At 37.4% G+C, this 19245-nt stretch overlaps 1 protein-coding gene across 9 annotated transcripts in view; it reads right to left on the bottom strand.

The window, feature by feature from the left end:
• Positions 1-19245, bottom strand: part of NUMB (NUMB endocytic adaptor protein) — a 155752-nt gene that overhangs the window by 61137 nt on the left and 75370 nt on the right. For 6 of the 9 annotated variants that reach the window (XM_043921022.1, XM_043921024.1, XM_043921026.1 and 3 more), the window contains exon 3: positions 18444-18528. The exons of the other annotated variants lie outside the window; for them this stretch is intronic. The gene's annotated coding sequence lies outside the window, so the exon portion shown is untranslated. The remainder of the gene's footprint in view (positions 1-18443; positions 18529-19245) is intronic. 9 annotated transcript variants of the gene reach the window in all.

The following is a 19245-nucleotide window of genomic DNA, read 5'->3' as shown; positions in this document are numbered from 1 at the left end:
ATGTGGAACATTTACCAATATAGACCATATTCTGGGCCATAGAACACGTCTCAAATTTAGAAGGTTTCAAGTCATGCAAAGTATGATCTCTGACCACAAAGGAATTAAATTACCAAATACTTGGAAACTAGATAATGCATTTCAAAATAGCCCATGTGTCAAAGTAGAAATCAAAAAGGAATTCAGAAAGTATTTTGAACTGAATGAAAACATAATGTATCAAAATTTATGGGATTTCACACAGAACTTAGAAACTTACAGCACTAAACCAGTGGTTCTCAACCAGGTGTGGGGAGGAATCCTGTGCATTTGGCAATACCTGGAGAAGACATTTTTGGTTGTCACTAGGGAAGATGCTACAGGCATCTCATGGATAGTGGCCAGAGATACTGCTAAGCATCCTATAACACACAGGCCAGCCCCTGACAAGAAAGAATTGTCCAGCTTAGAACGCCAACAGTGCACCATTGAGAGACCCTGCACTGAACATATACTAGAAAATAAGAAGGGTCTTAAAACAATGACCTCAGCTTCTATCTATAGAAACTAAAGGACAAAGAAATGCAAAGCAAGCAGAAAAAAAGGAAACAGTAGGAATCAAAGCAGAAAGCAGTAAAGTAGGAAAATATAAATATAGAAAAAAGGAAACCAAAAGCTAGCTCTTGGAGAAGATTGAAGAAAAACTGATAAACCTATAGCTGGACTATTTGGGGCGGGGGGGAATGATACAAATTACCAATGTCAAGAATGAGAGGATTTCTGTGATAGTCCAGTGGTTAAGAATCCTCCTGCTAATGCAGAGGACTCAAGTTCAATCCATGATCCTGGAAGATTCCACATGCTGAGGGGCAACTAAGACTGGGTGCCATAACCACCGAGCCCATGAACTCTAGAGCCCATGCTTTGCAACAGCACTGCAATGAGAAGCCCATGTACCACAACTACAGAGTAGCCCCCACTCGCTGCAACTAGAGAAAGCCCAAGGGCAGCAACGAAGACTCAGTACAGCCAAAAATAAATAAAAAGAATGGCAGAGGTGTTATCTCTATAAGATTCTGTAGATATTAAAAATAATAAGGGAATATTATGAACAAGTTTATGCCAATAAATTCAACTCAGATGGAATGGAAAAATTCCTTTCAAGGTACAAACTTTCACAGCTTATTCAAGAAGAAATAGATAACCCTAACAGTCCTATGGGCTTCTCTGGTAGCTCAGCTGGTAAAGAATCTGCCTGCAATGCAGGAGACCCTGGTTCAACTCCTGGATCAGGAAGATCCTCTGGAGAAGATACAAGCTACCCACTTCAGTATTCTTGGGCTTTCCTGGTGGCTCAGTTGGTAAAGAATCTGCCTGCAATGCAGGAGACCCTGGTTCAACTCCTGGATCAGGAAGATCCTGTGGAGAAGATACAAGCTACCCACTTCAGTATTCTTGGGCTTTCCTGGTGGCTCAGTTGGTAAAGAATCTGCCTGCAATGCGGGAGACCTGGGTTTGAACCCTGGGTTGGGAAGATCCCCTGGAGGAAGGCATGGCAACCCACTCCAGTATTCCTGCCTAGAGAATCCCCATGTACAAAGGAGCCTGGCGGGCTGCAGTTCATGGGGCTGTAAAGAGTAGGACACGACTGAGCGACTAAACACAGCACAGCACAATAGTTCTATATCTATTAATGAAATTCAATTTATAGTTTAAAATCTTTCCACAACTCCTGGGCTAAATGGATTCACTGGTGAATTCCGCCTAACATTTAAGGAAGAAATCATACCAATTCTACAAACTCTTCCCAAAAAACTGAAGAGGAGGGAACATTTCCTAAACCATTCTATCAGGCTAATATTACCTGATACCAAAATCAAAGACACTATTTATGGTTTTTAAATCGACAGACCAATATCTCTGATGAACATACATACATAAATTCTAAACAAAAATTTAGCAAATCAAACCAAACAATATATTAAAAATATATCATGACCACATGGAGCTTTTCTAATAAATGCAGAGTTAAAAAAAAAAAAAATGATGGTGTCTCAGCCAGTAAAGTGTCTGCCTGCAAAGCAGGAGACCTGGGTTCGACCCCTGGATCAGGAAGATCCCCTGGAGAAGGAAATGGCAACCCAGTCCAGTATTCTTGCCTGGAAAATCCCATGGACAGAGAAGCCTGGTAGGCTACAGTCCATGGGGTCACAAAGAGTTGGACACAACTGAGCGACATCACTTTAGTTAACATTTGAAAATGAATCGTTAAGTCACCTTATTAGTAAACTAAAAATGTCCCTGTCAATAAGTAAGGTTCATGATGAACTGTACTTTTCCTTCTTTGAATTCACGAAAAGATTACATACTGAACTCAGTTTTTTTTTTTTAAAATGGGTTAAAATTCAACTAATTATAAACATACATTTCTTCTTTTTCTATCTCCCATAAAGAGCTCGTATCTAGTCCTGACTTCTTTGTGAATTCTAGTCTTGTACTTCCAACTCCAATTCAAATATCTCCAAATCCATTTATCTTCTTCTTTTCAAACAAACTCTTCTTCCTGACTTTCATATTTCTACAAAACACCTTTACACCCATCAAAGCTTTAAAATGCCAACAGCATACTCTAAGGTTCATCTCTGACACTTTTCCATAATTCTTCCGTACAAAGTTCATCAATAGATGCTACTGGATGGGAACAGGTATCATTTATCTCTGGTATTCAGCCATTCAGCACTTCTATTCCTAAGTGCCCTGGTAGAAAAATCACTTCATCCATGACCTCTGCAACAACCCCTGGACTCCAAGCCCTCTTTCCTATAATCTTCCTACAGAGTTGTGCCAGATTAAATTCCTAGAATTTTTCCTTGACTACCTTCAAAAAAGAGTCTAAAGTTTGACGTCTGAGTCTGGCATTCAGAAGCCTCTACAATTTGAACCCAACATTTTCCAGCCTTATCTCCCAGTACTTCCCTGCATAATCTTCTGACGATCAGGCCTTTCAAATATGCAATGGCTTTCTCACTTCTTTCTCTTTCTTTACCCTGTATATTCTACTTGTAATATTTTACTTTTCTCCTCTTTCAACTAAAATCCTATATACCAGGGTATGATAAAGAAGCTGATTTTAAAATAATTTTATCATATAATAGATGTGACTTGTAAAGAACAGGAAAAACAGAAAAATCTGGAGAACGAAATACAAACGACCTGTAATCCCAAACAGAAATAACCTCCATCAACACTTCAGAGCTTTTTCCTTTGTTTTTTCCTATGCATGTATGCTTCGTATTTTTCTTTTTATAAAAGACAGATCACATGATTATCTTTCTTTCAGCAAGGAAAATTTAAAAATCTTCTATCCCTTTCAGAGTAGCATGCTTTTATTTATAATCTAGGTCAATAATTCAGAGAGGTAAGAATATTATGCTATTGTTGTAACCAAAATTTCATATTAAAAGATGAAAAAGGTTTCAATTTATTTGAAGACAAAAGTTATTTTTCACTCAGCATCTAGTACATTTATTTTAATTAAAATTCACTTAGCAAGTATTCATTGACTGCCTACCATTCCAGCCTGCAGTAAACAATACAGAGCAAACCCTCTGCCTCTACGAAGGAGATAAACAGAAAATAGATAGCCAGATTATTCACAGCGACGTGCTGACTGACAAGATACAACTGTTAAATTTTCAGGAAGTTTGTGAACTTGGTGTCAAACATAACCTTTGTTACAAATTAAATTATATAAACATAGTTATTTTAAAACAAAGATAAATACTAAAATCTTACTTCCTATTTTTACATTACATTATACTATCATCTGTGCTCTTGGTGTTATTGATGATTTTGTATCTGTATGGTAGAAATAATGCCTAATGCTGGGCTACTGTACATCTCTTCCAAATATCGTATTCCGTGACTTCATGTTGGTAACCTGAAATCGGCCACAGTGGAAATATTTACACTGTGAAATTTGGCAAAAATTACCAATTACTGCTTGATTTATTGTTTTGTGCTTGTCCAGATCTAAGAAACTGATGGAGAAAATGTTACAATGCAGACTGAACTTAAAAGTGTGTGGTGTCTAAAGCACTACTTTATGAATAGGAAAAGAATTTTTGAGGAAATAGTCTTCTACTATTTGAAAACTATTATCCAGTTCAGCAAAGAAGCCTCTCATGTCATTGACAAATGAGTGAAATTCTGACACACACTTCATTGCTTCACTTTCATCTTACTCACTAAACAAGCAAAAATATCAACCATCATTCATGTAGGAACTATATCTGGAAAAGTAATTGTAAAGCATTTACCTGAATATCACCAACTCTATGGTATATTAGCAGATGGTAAATGCTATAGAGAAAAACATGAATAGGGTTAAGAGAAGGATTAGAAGTACTGAGGCAGGGATAAAATTTTAAGAAAGAATCATTTGAGTAAATAATTGAAGTAGGTAAAAAAGTTGAGTCATGTTGTAGGATAAATGTCCCAGAAAAAGGAAATAATCAATGCAAAGGTCCTAAAGGTCTTACCTAGAGTGTCTGACAAACAAAAAGGAGGTCAGTGTGTTCAGTGCAAAATGAAGACAACAAGAGACTAGGAGAGATGAGACCACATGGGTAACACAGAACAAGTTAATAAAGAACCTTGTAGGCCAAACACTTCAATTTTCCTCTGAGAGAAATGGGGAATCTGGAGGATTCCTGAGGGATTCTAAAACAACGCACTTACATTTTACATTTGGCAGCTGGTTTTAAGAAAGGATTGAAGGTTACAAGAATGAAGCAGGGAGACAATTAGGAGGCTATTATAATAATCTAGCAAATGATAGTGAACTGGATTCAGACACTTAATACTAGAAATGCTCCTGGATTTTTTTATACCTGCTCTAGAAAATGCACTACTTGCTGATATAATATCTGTTGAAATCAGATTTAGAGTATTTAAATAGGAGAAAAGTGTATTAAATTCCACTGCTGGAATTAAAGACAGTTTTTACTCAAACAAAAGTATTTGGCTCAACTGTTTCAAATAGAAAATCTTATCTATAAAATTAATCAAAAAGTCAGCTAAATTATCATACTTTCATGGTAATTAAACTAATTCTTGACAAGACACAGATTTATTGAACACTGCCTAAGTATATGAGTGTAAGAAGGATTACAAACACACATGGTAATTTGCTCTACCAAGGAAAGAACAAAAAAAGAACAAGAATAATAAGTATTAGGCATTTACCATGAATGGTACAAAAAATGGCAAAATACAACTCCAAATAAAGTAAAGCTTTCTAAACGAATTCTCTCTAAAAAGTATCATCTGATTTGTTACATTCACCAACTAAGAAGGTTAAAGCTCCTAAAAGAATCTCCTTCTATGTATGGCCTATTCAGTCATTGTAGGGTGTATTACTACCATGCCTTGAAACAAACAAAAATTCTCTAGTAAAAAGTAAAAAACAATAAATATGTTTCATATGGTAAGCTACAAACTGAAAACAGTCCTTCTTGTTACATAATAAAACTAAAAGAACCAAGAATTAGTGGGACAAAAAGTACCATTTCTAAAAATGGCTAATCAGTGTAGCCCATGTAGTTAGGTTTATGGTTATAAAATTGGATTATTTTAATAGTAAAGCTTTAATAAGAGTTTTTGGTCAGTAACTCTATAACAAAACTTTTTCTTCATAGTGGTTATTTACATTGGAATGGATTACTTAAGAAAGACTATAAAAACCTCACTTTTTTAAAGTATAGTTTAAGGATTCTGGAAATTATATTTTATCTACTCCAAATAAGAAACTGGTCTAACAAAAACATTTCCCCTAATCTTTAAATGCTTATGAAAAATCACTCATCTGAAAATGAAGATAAGGCACAAACTAGGAGTATATATGCTACATACCATAAACAAAATATTAGTACCCTAGTTTTAAAGAATTTCTAAAAATCAATAAGCAAAACAAGCATTAGTTTAAAACAAAATATCAACAGAAAATGGGCAAAACAGAGCAAATACTTTACAAAGGAACAGAAACAGCCAACAATGTGAAAAAAATGCGCAACCCATTAGTAATCAGGAAAATGCAAATCAAGACACTATATACCATTTTACATCTGTCAGTTTAGTAAACATTAAAAAGTCAGACAATAAAATATGGGGCATCAAGCATTCATACCCTTACAGGAGCATAAACTGGTGCAACCATTTTAATAAATAATTCACCATTGTCTAGGAAAGTTACAAGAAGGTATACAAGACAGTATCTGTGCAGCATTGTTTAGTATTTGTAACAATAAAATAACAAACACCAGAATCTAATTATCCATCAACACAATAAATACAGTATATTCACACATTAGAATACCACGCAGAAATAAAAATAATACCTCAATTTACACACTTTTAAAAATAAAAAGTAATCAAGAGAAAACATAAAAGTGAATCATCTACAGTTATAACAATCAACAAGGATGAATCTTGTGATGCTGAGGGAGGAGGGAAGCAAATTGTTTATGATTTCTTTATACAAATATAATAGATAGTTTTCTCACAGCATGGTTCCTAAACATAAGCAAGCTACTTCAACTGATTTCAGCTGAAAACAGCGAACTGTTCCACATTATAAAATATCCTTGGCTGTGCTGGATTTATTGCAAGATAGTATACTACAGTACTTTGTGGATGATTTAAAGTACTCCCAATGTTATTTTGAAATGATGTGATTTTTCACTTTTAATGAGATTAGAGTCTCTTGGAAAAGGACTCTTTAGCTAAACTAAGGAAATCTGTGAGTTTACTAATTTTTTTCAGCTATTCAGAATGGTACTCATGGTTTCAGATTTTAGTTTATATATTATTTCATTCAGAACCAACTAATATTGTTGTAAGAATTTTACCATTTTTGCTAACTTTGATATTTCTTTTTCTTTCTTAAGGGGAAACTCATAATTAAGTGTCAAGGTCAAGTTTTCTGAATGTGTCTATATCCTATGTATATATATCATGTGTGTGCTATATAGTGTTTGTGAATTTTTTTTCCTTACAGTGAGTTTTCTAAAGCATTGTCTTGTCCAATCTTCCTTATAATTTACATACAAGAGGGGCCTAAAGTTAGAGGTGCAACTGTGACAAGAGAAAAAAGAAAAGCAAACAAGCATAATTTAGAAACGAAAAAAACTCTGGAGAGACAAGTCCCCACTTTCCTAAGAGTTGTAGCTCTCTAATGTCCTTACAAAAGCCTCTGGTTCATTCAAAATTTCTTTTTTTTTTAAATTATTTTCTTTCTCTTTTCTTCCTCCCTTTCTTTCCTTCCCTTTCTTTCTTGGTCCATTTTATTTTTTGGCTGTGCTGCGCGGCTTGCAGAATCTTAGTTTCCCAATGAGGGACTGAACCTGTGCCCTCAGCAGTTAAGTGTGGAGTCCTAACCACAGGACTGCCAGGGAATTCACATCTGGTTCATTTTGGATTGGGTTGGACAAACTAAATTACAATAACTTTATTCTTTTCAGTAACAATGAGACTTAGTTCAGTCGCTCAGTCATGTCTGACTCTTTGCGACCCCATGGACTGCAGCACGCCAGGCTTCCCTGTCCAACACCAAATCCCTGAGCTTGCTCAAACTCATGTCCGTCGAGTCGGTGATGCCATCCAACCATCTCATCCTCTGTCATCCCCTTTTCCGCCTGCCTTCAATCTCTCCTAGCATTAGGGTCTTTTCCAAAGAGTCAGTTCTTTGCATCAGATGGCCAAAGTATTGGAGTTTCAGCCTCAGCATCAGCCCTTCCAATGAATATTCAGCACTGATGTCCTTTAGGATTGACTTTGATCTCCTTGGAGTCCAAAGGACTCTCATGAGTCTTCTCCAGGACCACAGTTCAAAAGCATCAATTCTCTGGGGATCAGCTTTCCTTATAGTCCAACTCTCACATCCATACAAGACTATTGGAAAAACCATAGCTTTGACTAGATGGACCTTTGTTGGCAAAGTAATGTCTCTGCTTTTTAATATGCTGTCTAGGTTGGTCATAGCTTTTCTTTCAAGGAGCAAACGTTGTTTAATTTCATGGCTGCGGTCACCATCTGCAGTGATTTTGGAGCCCCCCCCCCCCCAAAATAAAGTCTGTCACTGTTTCCATTGTTTCCCTATTTGCCATGAAGTGATGGGACCGGATGCCACGATCCTTGTTTTCTAAAGATTGAATTTTAAGCCAGCTTTTTAACTCTCCTCTTGCACTTTCATCAAGAGGCTCTGTAGCTCCTTTGTTTTCTGCCATAAGGGTGGTATCATCTGCATGTCTGAGGTTATTGATCTTTCTCCTGGCAATCTTGATTCCAGCTTGTGCTTCATCCAGCCCAGCATTTCTCACGATGTACTCTGCATATAAGTTAAATAAGCAGGGTGACAATACACAGCCTTGATGTACTCCTTTCCCAATTTGGAACCAGTCAGTTGTTGCATGTTCAGTTCTAACTGTTGCTTCCTGACCTGCATACAAATTTCTTGGGAGGCAGGTAAGATGGTCTGGTATTTCCATCTCTTTAAGAACATTCCACAGTTTGTTGTGATCCACACAGTCAAAGGCTTTCAGCATAGTCAATAAAGCAGAAATAGATCGTTTTCTCCAACTCTCTTGCTTTTTCAATGTTCCAGCGGATGTCAGCAATTTGATCTCGGGTTCCTCTGCCTTTTCTAAATCCAGCTTGAACATCTGAAGTTCTCGGTTCATGTTCTGTTGAACCCTGGCTTGGAGAATTTTGAGCATTACTTTGCTAGCATGTGAGATGAGTGCAGTTGTGCGGTAGTTTGAACATTCTTTGGCATTGCCTTTTTTTGGGACTGGAATGAAAACTGACCTTTTCCAGTCCTGTGGCCACTGCTGAGTATTCCAAATTTGCTGGCATATTGAGTGCAGCACTTTCACAGCATCATCTTTTAGGATTTGAAATAGCTCAACTGGAATTCCATCGCCTCCACTAGCTTTGTTTGTAGTGATCCTTCCTAAGGCCCACTTGACTTCACATTCCTGGATGTTTGGCTCTAGGCAAGTAACCCCACCATCGTGGTTATCTGGGTTATGGAGATCTTTTTTGTATAGTTCTCCATACTCTTGCCACCTCTTCTTAACATCTTCTGCTTCTCTTAGGTTCATACCATTTCTGTTCTTTATTGCGCCCATCTTTGCATGAAATGTTCCCTTGGTATCTCTAGTTTTCTTGAAGAGATCTCTAGTCTTTTCCATTCTATTGTTTTCCTCTATTTTTTTGTATTGATCACTGAGAAAGGCTTTCTTATCTCTCCTTGGTATTCTTTGGAACTCTGCATTCAGATGGGTATATCTTTCCTTTTCTCCTTTGCCTTTAGCGTCTTTCTTTTCTCAACTATTTGTAAGGCTCCTCAGACAACCATTTTGCCTTTCTGCACTCCTTTTTCTTGGGGATGGTCTTGATTACTGCGTCCTGCACAATGTAACGAACCTCTGTTCATAGTTCTTCAGGCAGTCTATCAGATCTAACCTCTTGAATCTGTTTGTCACTTCCACTGCATAATCGTAAGAGATCTGATTTAGTGGTTTTCTCTACCTTCTTCAATTTAAGTCTGAATTTGGCAATAAGGAATCCATGATCTGAGCCACAGTCAGCTCCTGGGCTTGTTTTTGCTGACTGTATAGAGCTTCTCCATCTTTGGCTGCAAAGAATATAATCAATCTGATTTCGGTGTTGACCATCTGGTGTTGACCGAAGAGTGAGATATAAATTTTATAATTAAATGTAACTTATTTTTCTTACCCCTTAATTAGATGTCTCATAATTATACATGTATGTGTTTATATTTCTACACTCCCCATCTCTACCCTCAGAAGAATTTTAGGTGACTTGCTTTCCACATAATTAAATTATAAAATAGCTGATGTATACAAAAGAATATACACATTCATATGTAGGTTACAGAACATAATGAAATGAAAACTTGTGTATCTTCTACTCAGCTTAAGAATTAGAGCATTACTAAACCTTTCGAAGTTCCCATGTGAACCTTTGCTGATTACATCCCCCTTTCTTTTCCCCCGGAAGTAACACTAACCTTAATTATGTTTATCATTCTCTTGGTTTTCTTTCTTGTTTGGGGTTACCATGCCCTTCTCCAGGGGATCTTCCCGACCCAGGCATCAAACCTGGGTCTCCCGCATTGCAGGCAGATTCTTTACCATCTGAGTCACCAGGGAAGCCCGTTAATTATACACATATGCCTAAATGTTATTATGCTTAGTGTGGCATATTTTTGAGAGGTAATGTGAGGGGACTAAATGCACAGATTCTAGTACCAGGCAAATCTGCCAGTTATTAACCGTGTAATTGGGACAAACTGTTTAACTTTTCAGTGCCTGTTTCCTTATCCAAGAAACACAGATTAAAAATAGAATCTACGTAACAGGGCTACTGTGAGAATGCAGTGAATCATTATATGCAAACTGCATGGTGTACAATACACACGGCGCCCAGTACACAGGCGGTATTTCCTGAGTGCTCACCGTTGTTGGCATTAACACCCAGAACCAGAACTACACAGTAAGCTCACACTGTGTATGCTGCTGCTGCTAAGTCGCTTCAGTCGTGTCCAACTCTTTGTGACCCCATAGACGGCAGCCTACCAGGCTCCTCTGTCCCTGGAATTCTCCAGGCCAGAATACTGGAGTGGGTAGCTGTTCCCTTCTCCAGGGGATTTTTCCAACCCAGGGATTGAACCCAGGTCTCCCACATTGCAGGCAGATTCTTTAACAGCTGAGCTACAAGGGAAGCCCAAGAATACTGGAGTGGGTAGCCTATCCCTTCTCCAGCAGATCTTCCTGACCCAGGAATCAAACCAGGGTCTCCTGAATTGCAAGCAGATTCTTTACCAACTGAGCTATCAGTGACAAGAAAAAAATGTTCTGACTGTACACCTGCTAACAATAATCTTAGTAATTTGTTCCGTCACTAAAAAATCTAAGCTAAAAATGCCATATATCAAGTGATCATTTAAAGTATAACATTATATGGCTCAGTGGTAAAGTTGGCTTAAAACTCAACATTCAGAAAACTAAGACCATGGCATCATGTCCCATCACCTCATGGCAAACAGATGAAAATAGTGAGAGACTATTTTTTTGGGCTCCAAAATCACTGCAGATGGTGATTGCAGCCACGAAATTAAAAGATGCTTGCTCATTGGAAGAAAAGCTATGACCAACCTAGACAGCATATTAAAAAGCAGAGACATTATTTTGCCAACCAAAGTCCGTCCAGTCAAAGTTATTGTTTTTCCAGTAGTCATGTATGGATGTGAGAGTTGGACTATAAAGAAAACTGAGTGCAGAAGAATTGATGCTTTTGAACTGTGGTGTTGAAGAAGACTCTCGAGAGTCTCTTGGACTGCAAGGAGATCCAACCAGTCAATCCTCAAGGAAATCAGTCGTGAATATTCATTGGAAGGACTGATGCTGAAGCTGAAACTCCAATACTTTGGCCACCTGATGGGAAGAACTGACTCATTTGAAAAGACCCTGATGCTGGGAAAGATTGAAGGCAGGAGGAGAAGGGAACGACAGAGGATGAGATGGTTGGATGGCATCACTGACTCGATGGACATGAGTTTGAGTAAGCTCTGGGAGTTGGTGATGGACAGGGAAGCCTGACTTGCTGCAGTCCATGAGGTTGCAAAGAGTTGGACATGACTGAGTGACTGAACTGAAGAGTGGAAAAGAATTCGCCTGCCAATGGCAGGAGATACAGGTTCAATTCTTGAGTCAGGAAGATCCCCTGGAGAAGGAAATGGTAACCCCACTCCATATTCTTGCCTGGGAAATCCCATGCACAGGGCAGCCTGGCAGGCTACAATCCATGGGGTCACAAAAGAGTCAGACAAGACTTAGCAACTAAACAACTACAACACTATACTCCAGACAAAGTATTTTGGTTTTGCATTTTCTTTCCTTGATTTCTACTTTTTCTTATGATGTGGAACTTGCTTTCAAGATTCAGAGTGATGGAAAAAACCCTTTTATTTGATCAAGTGAAAAAATGTAAGGAATCCTAGACTCTTAGCATGGCCAAAAGACTTAGAGGTAGGTCATCTAGTCAATCCCCTAACTCAATCAATGAATCCTAAGAATTTTGGATTTCATTAAATATTGGTCTAATTGGCATAATGTGCCTAACAGGAAATAATTTATAACTAATTAAGTTGTATCACTAGCTTATTGTTCCACTTAGGCCCTGAGCCAGACGAAAAGTAACAAAGTACAGCTTCATCACCAACAGTGAAGGAAATAGGTCCAATACTTAACCTATAGGACTAATAAAGCTCAAGGTCAGTTTTGTGAGAAAGTTATGTTACAAACAGATCCACGGCAAAAGAGAGAGAACGAAGAGTTGGTTTGTTTGCTTTTTAAATCTAGTTCTAAAAGCAAACATTTATTCAGCTTCTGTATAATCTTAGGTATCAGTACATTTGAAATTTGTATTTCACCTTGCCTTTATTAGTAAGTTTCATTTCTTAGGGTATCCTGAATACTATATTGCCTTATTTCAGAAAACCCTGCCATCTATGACAGTTTTTTCCTTTTTTTAAAATTAATTTTTATTCAAGTATAGTTGCTTGACGATGTTGTGTTAGTTTCCACTGTACAGCAAAGTGGATCAGCCACATATAAGTATATATAGATATACCCCCTCTTTTTTGGATTTCCTTCCCATTTAGGTCACCAGAGAACATTGGGTAGAGTTCCCTGTGCAACACAGTCGATGCTCATTAGCTATATATTTTACACATAGTAGTGTATATATGCCAACTCCAATCTTCCAGTTCATCCTACCACCACCACGTATGGTATCATATGTTTGTTCTCTATGTCTGTGTCTCTATTTCTGCTTTGCAGATAAGTTCATCTACATCATTTTTCTAGATTACACATATACAGTAACTGCTTTTCTACAGCATTTTCAAAAAAAAATTTAATAATAGAGTTTCAACAGCTAAAACTAAAAATTATTTTATCAGCTGTCAGACCAAAAGTTTAAAAAACAACAACAAATCAGGTTGCCTGAAAGGCTGGTATCTGAGAAGAGATGACTGCCACAGTTTGAGTGTTGACGCTTAGCCGCTACTCCTCAGCCCTGATTCAAACCACATGTTCTCCACCAGGGCAGGATGGACCCCCACAGGCTCTTCACATTTAGCAATGCCCTAAGATTATGTTCAAATCTGAATGCTCATGTGTCTGTGCATTTTCTGAGGCCAGATTCTTCAACTTCCTTTGGAATCTCAAAGGATTCTGTAACTATTAATCCTAAAAACTTAGAAACACTTATTTAAATAGTACTCTATGATCCTTATCTAGTATCTGACTTTGAGATTTCTGCCTTACTAATTTTCATCTTACCCACAAAATTCTTTTGTTTTGATACATGGCTTCTTTATTCACTCCTTAAAAATAATGGAAAACTAGAGCTTCAAAAAATAAGGAAAGACTCTGTCTACTTAAAATTGCAGTCAAAAGTGGTTTCAAAAGCTGAACCTATATATATTTAAGAAACATTTAAAAAAAAAGTTATCTCTTCTGAGAGTTTTTTTCAGTTACACAACCAATTTTATCTTTTAGTTATCACCTGCCTTTCAACTGAGAAAACAATTGGTGAACTGAACTGGTGATTCAGCTATTCTCAACTTTATCTTTTAAGGTATGTTGAGACTTAACAGATAAAGTATGTATGACCATCATCCCTAATCCCGCAACACATAAATACAGAGACTGACTTCCTAAGATGCTGTTCCTTCAAGAATTAAACCTTTACTTATAGAACAAAATGGTTTTGCTCTGATATAGCAAGGACTGATTTAGCAAGGAACATCTTGATGAAAAAGGGCAGAACTGCTGAGAATGCTAGCCTACTTTTTAACTGACTTTCCTCCTCTAAGCATCTGTCAAGTGTGGGATGAGAAAAAGGTGCTGCAATCTGGAGAGGCAGACTAGAATAAAAATATATTTGGTTCCAAGAATTTAAAAAAGAGAGACAGAAATGGCACTGGAAAAATGATGGAAATAAGAAGGTTAAAAACAGTTCTGCTCTCCTTTTCTGACAAATAACTACAAATTATCTACACACATCATCTCTTCAGCTCTTTAACTTTCTCCAATCTGACTCCTTCCTTCCCCTCACAACCCTCTCCCTTTATCTAAGCCATCAGCAAGACTTGTAAATGTATCTTAAATCTGTCCACTGCTCTCCAACTCTACCATAAAGGACCATGGTCCAAGTTTACTACATCTCCTACCTGAACTAGTATAAGCCATGGACTAGTATTTATTTCAATTTCCTCTGCTGTCCCCCTCTGATCAACTGTGAACAAAGCATTCAGTGTAACCTTTAAAAATGGATCAGGGCACTGAATAATAGTTCCATGGCTTCCCGATGCATCTTCAAGGTAAACCCAAACTCTCAGCATTCAGAGAGTCAATATGGCATAATAACTGACACTGCTTGAGAAGTGCTTCGAACAGTGGCCGGCATGTCACAAAGGCAGAGCAGATACTAACATGCTATGGTACAGCCCCTGCCTGCCTCTCCCACCTCAAAGTGACACTCTCCTCAACTAACCAGTATTCTCTTTCAGTTAACTGCAAGCTCTTTCCCACTCCGGGCCTGCTATTTCCCTCTGTCTAAAATGCTTCTCTCTCAAAAACTTCAACAATGCCTGTCTTCCATTCACACTTCAAGTCTCAACCTAAATGTTACCTTCATTCATGAGGCTTTCTTTTCCTCTCTAAATACCATCCTCTATAATTCTTTTTAAAAAATATCTCAGTATAGTTTATTTTTTAATTTTTATTTATTTGGCTGTGTCAGGTCTTAGATGAAGCACGGGGGATCTTTAGTTGTGGTGTACAGGATCTTCTAGTTGTGGCATGTGAACTCTTCAGTCGTGGCATGTGGAATCTATTTCTCTAACCGGGGATCACCCCCTGCATTGGGAGCTTGGAGTCTTAGCCACTGGGCCACCGGGGAGTCCCTGTAATTCTTTACTGTTACTACTCTTTTCATTTTCCTTCACAGTACTTTCTATTTTTAAACTGTCTTTCTTCCTTTCTTTTTCTTGCCCTGTGTGGCTTGTAAGGATCTTAGTTCCTCAACAAGGGTCGAACCCATGCCCCCTACAGTGGAAGTGTGGAGTCCTAACCACTGGACCACGAGGGAATTTCCTTTAATCACTTTTTTTTGTTTGTTTTATCGGTTAAACTTTCTTGAATGTCATCAGATGACTAAATATCCATCCAATAAATTCTCTAACTTGCTTAATGTAGGAAGCACTGGGCTCTGTTCTTTATATTTAAAATAATCTTAACTAATGTAGGTATTAATCTCTTCTCACCAAGAAGCTAAAAAACCGGTCACTAATATAAATGTGTCACAGTCTGTGCTATGATTCAGTATATCTACATACTTCCCTTAATTGTTAAATACAACCCTGTGCCCAACAAAGTATTGTGCTAAGTGCTGCATGAAGAGGAGCCAGGATGACAAAATAAGGATTATTTCTTCCATTAAGATCTTGAGTGATAGAAGCACAGGATGAGAGAGACAAAAAACAAAACAAAACAGGGCATTTTGTAGAGGATGGGGTAGGATAGAGTCATGGTATGTATGTAAAAATGTATATTTCATCAAAGCTAAGATGCCATCAACTGATATATCATTATTTTATGTTCCAAAACAGAAATGCTGCCAAAATTGTTAATAATTGTTCATTAACTGTGAAATATCAAAAGTAACAAGCACCCCAATATGACAGATACATCCCAATTCAAGAATGAAGAAAAAGAAAGAGGAGAAGGGAGAAGAAAAGAAGGAAAAGAAAAAGGAGGAAGAGAAGGGGGAAAAAAAGAAAATGACTATTCTATGATTAACACAAAATCAATCTTTTTGAGACTTCCTCAAAACACCTCAATAATATGGAATATCAGTTCTTTACTAAAGTTTGCTATCAGGAAAGGGAGAAAAATCAGTCACTGAAAGGAGTGGTCACACAGCAACACTTTCTTCTGTGATTGCTTTATTTCCATTTGCCTTGTATATCTTCACTTATCCCTTTTCTTTTTCTTTTTTTAAAATGCAACTACTTTTATTTTTTTAGAGATATTTATTTACTTATTTGACTGCCTCAGGTCTTAGCTGCAGTATGCAGGATCTTTGTTGTGTTTTTATTAATGGACCACTTCTTTTTAAAAGCTAAGTGCAATATAAGAATGCCCACTCTTTAACACTTGTATTGAACGCTGTACTCAAAAGTCCTAACTAGCATAGCAAGGCAAGAGAAAGAAACTATATAAGCACTGGAAAGAAAGACACAACTGCAATCATCACACTTCAGCTAAGGTGGCTGAACAGAGATCTATACACCAAAAAAGTTTCTATCAGTAAACTGAAAATGTAAAAAAAAGAGGAAAAACTTAAAATTTTAACAACAATAATAATTAAATTTAAGAGAAGATTTGAGAGACTTATGAGAAAAAGAAACTATTGAAAGATATTTTTAAATATCTAAGGGACTTTCCTAATGGCTCAATGGTAAAGAACCCACCTGCCAATGCAGGAGACACAGGTTGGAGCCCTGTTCCAAGATGATCCGCATGCCCTGGAGCAACTAAGCCCATGCCCACAACTATTAAGCCTGTGCTCCAGGGCCTGGGGACTACAGCTGCCGGGCCCACATGCCGCAACTGCTGAGGCCCTCGCACCCCAGAGCCCAGGCTCTGCAACAAGAGAAGCCATCACAGCAAGAAGTCTGCGCACTGCCACAAGAGTAGCTCCCGGTCACCGCAACTAGAGAAAGTGTGAGCAGCAATGAAGAACCAGCACAGCCATAAATAAATAAAAAATATCTAAATAGCTAGAAAGAGACACTACGGTTGAGGAGAGGAAGGCTCAATATAATGAAAAGAATAAATTAAATGCATGTGTAGATTAAAGCCTCTGAAGTATTGGGCTCATATACAAAGCAAGTCCTATTTTTAATAAGAGCTTTTGAACTTTTATGTAACGTGACTCAAATTACTCCCTTTGACAGATATTTTTGCAATTGGTATAAACTTACTAGGTACTAATTACAGGTATTTTACTTTACTAAATTGTAGCAAGAGTTGCTATCACACTTCAGAATTCTGACAGCTACAAGGAATAAGTAGGAGTGAAGAGCATGTGATCAGTACATGGCTCAGTTCTGGGTGAGTGTGCTGTGGTCCCACTGGTTCAAAGCTCAATCGGTGCGGACAATCACCACAGTGCAAGTTCTAATAACCACTCCTGCAAGTGATGAAACGTTGCCAACATTTTACACAACATGTAAAGTTTTCATTCTTGATAATCTGTGAACACTGCCAAAACACAATCTCCTTAAGTCACCTAAAATCGTAAACATTTATTTTGAATACAAATTTCACTTTCAAGAGGAAAACAGACAAGACATTCATGACACAATGGTCATATTGAGCTCCTATGGACCTGTATGTGGTCCTTATACATGTAAGACCTAGAAGCAGTTTCCCAGTCGGCTTTACCATGGATCTGAATTTGATCAAATTTTTTTTTTCCTTTTTGTCTTTTTTTCCTTTAGGTCTTTAGGTCTAATTTATTCAATTTAATTTTGGCTTATGTAGGTTTCATGTGCTGCTTAAACTATGCTTCATCTAAATTTCCTAACAGAGAATTAGAAATAATGATCATCTGTTTTATTTGTTGCTCGGAGATGATAATACTAATAGTTAATATTTATTGAATGCTTACTGTGTGCCAGGCACTGTTACAAGTGCTTTGTATGAAAAGTGAAAGTGAAAGTTGCTCAGGCATGTCCAACTCTTTGAGACCCCATGGACTATAGAGTCCATGGAATTCTCCAGGCCAGAATACTGGAGTGAGTAGCCTTTCCTTTCTCCAGGGGATCTTTCCAACCCAGGGATCAAACCCAGGTCTCCCACATTGCAGGCAGATTCTTTACCAGCTGAGCCACAAGGGAAGCCGAAGTGCTTTGCGTACTTTTAAATCATTTAATCTTCACAACAACCCACATCAGGCGGACTATATTACTATCACCATTTTACAGATAGGAAAACTGAGGTACAGAAAAGTTAAGTAACTTTCCCAGTGTCACACAAGTAAGTGGAGAAGCTTAGTGATTCATACCCAGCTGTCTACAGAGCTGTCTCCAGAGCCCAGACCCACATTACTATGTCATATTTCTTTTCATAATAGTTAAAAAGATACACAAAATTATTATAGATGAAAAAAACCATCAAAAATTATCAATAAGAGTTAAATGACAGTTAAGCAATATTAATATCATACAACTTATCACAGGCTGACATTTCACAGCTCTTGCAAAGTTTCATGGCCATGATTAAGAGTTTTGAAATTGGACAGACCTGGCTCTGAATCTTGACTGTGCCCTTTACAAGCTGTGTGACTTTGGACAACTTTCGTAACTTCACCAAGCCTCAGTTTCCTCATCTGTAAAATGAGAATAATAAACATCTCACAAAATTGTTGTTAGTAACATAATTATTGCTACATTACATGGATATGATAAATCAAAAGACAGATACACAAAATAAAAAGAGGAAGCTCACAACTTCCCCCAGGAGTCAGAGCTTTATTATGATGATATAACAAAGATGACCACTTCAAATCACCACGGCAACTGTTAAGATCCACATACAAACAGAAACATAACCTCCTCTAATTAATAATAAATCATTCCTCTGAACAGCAGTCAAATGCCTAAAGGTACACTACTGAATCTCTGAAATATAAAATACCATATGTATATAGAGAAAGAGCCAAACAGAAAAGACATTGTTGTCTACTGACAACAACTCCCATGAATCCCATTGCAGGCATACACTTTCTAAGACCAGTAATATTCAAGGGGCCCAAAACAGGAAGAGGGGTGTCAAGAAAGAATGATTCCCACCAATAGTAGAAAGGAATTTTTATAAGAGAAAAATAGAAGCAAACACATCATCGAAATAGGTTAGAACTACCATTACCACTGAAGAATAATTGTGTCCGTTTACACCTGGAATTTTACACTAGTCAAAACAACTGAAACTGTCACTATGGCTGTCTTTAGAATCTCAATAAAATAATTTTACAATGAATAATGAGATTTCTATCAATACCTGCATTTGCCAACAATACATCTATCTGTGGTAAGGTTAGGTGTTT

Source organism: Cervus elaphus, chromosome 12, assembly GCF_910594005.1.
Source record: "Cervus elaphus chromosome 12, mCerEla1.1, whole genome shotgun sequence".
Taxonomy (NCBI): Eukaryota; Metazoa; Chordata; class Mammalia; order Artiodactyla; family Cervidae; genus Cervus; species Cervus elaphus.
The sequence above is the reverse complement of the archived record's forward strand: the minus strand, read 5'-3'. Positions and strand labels throughout refer to the sequence as shown.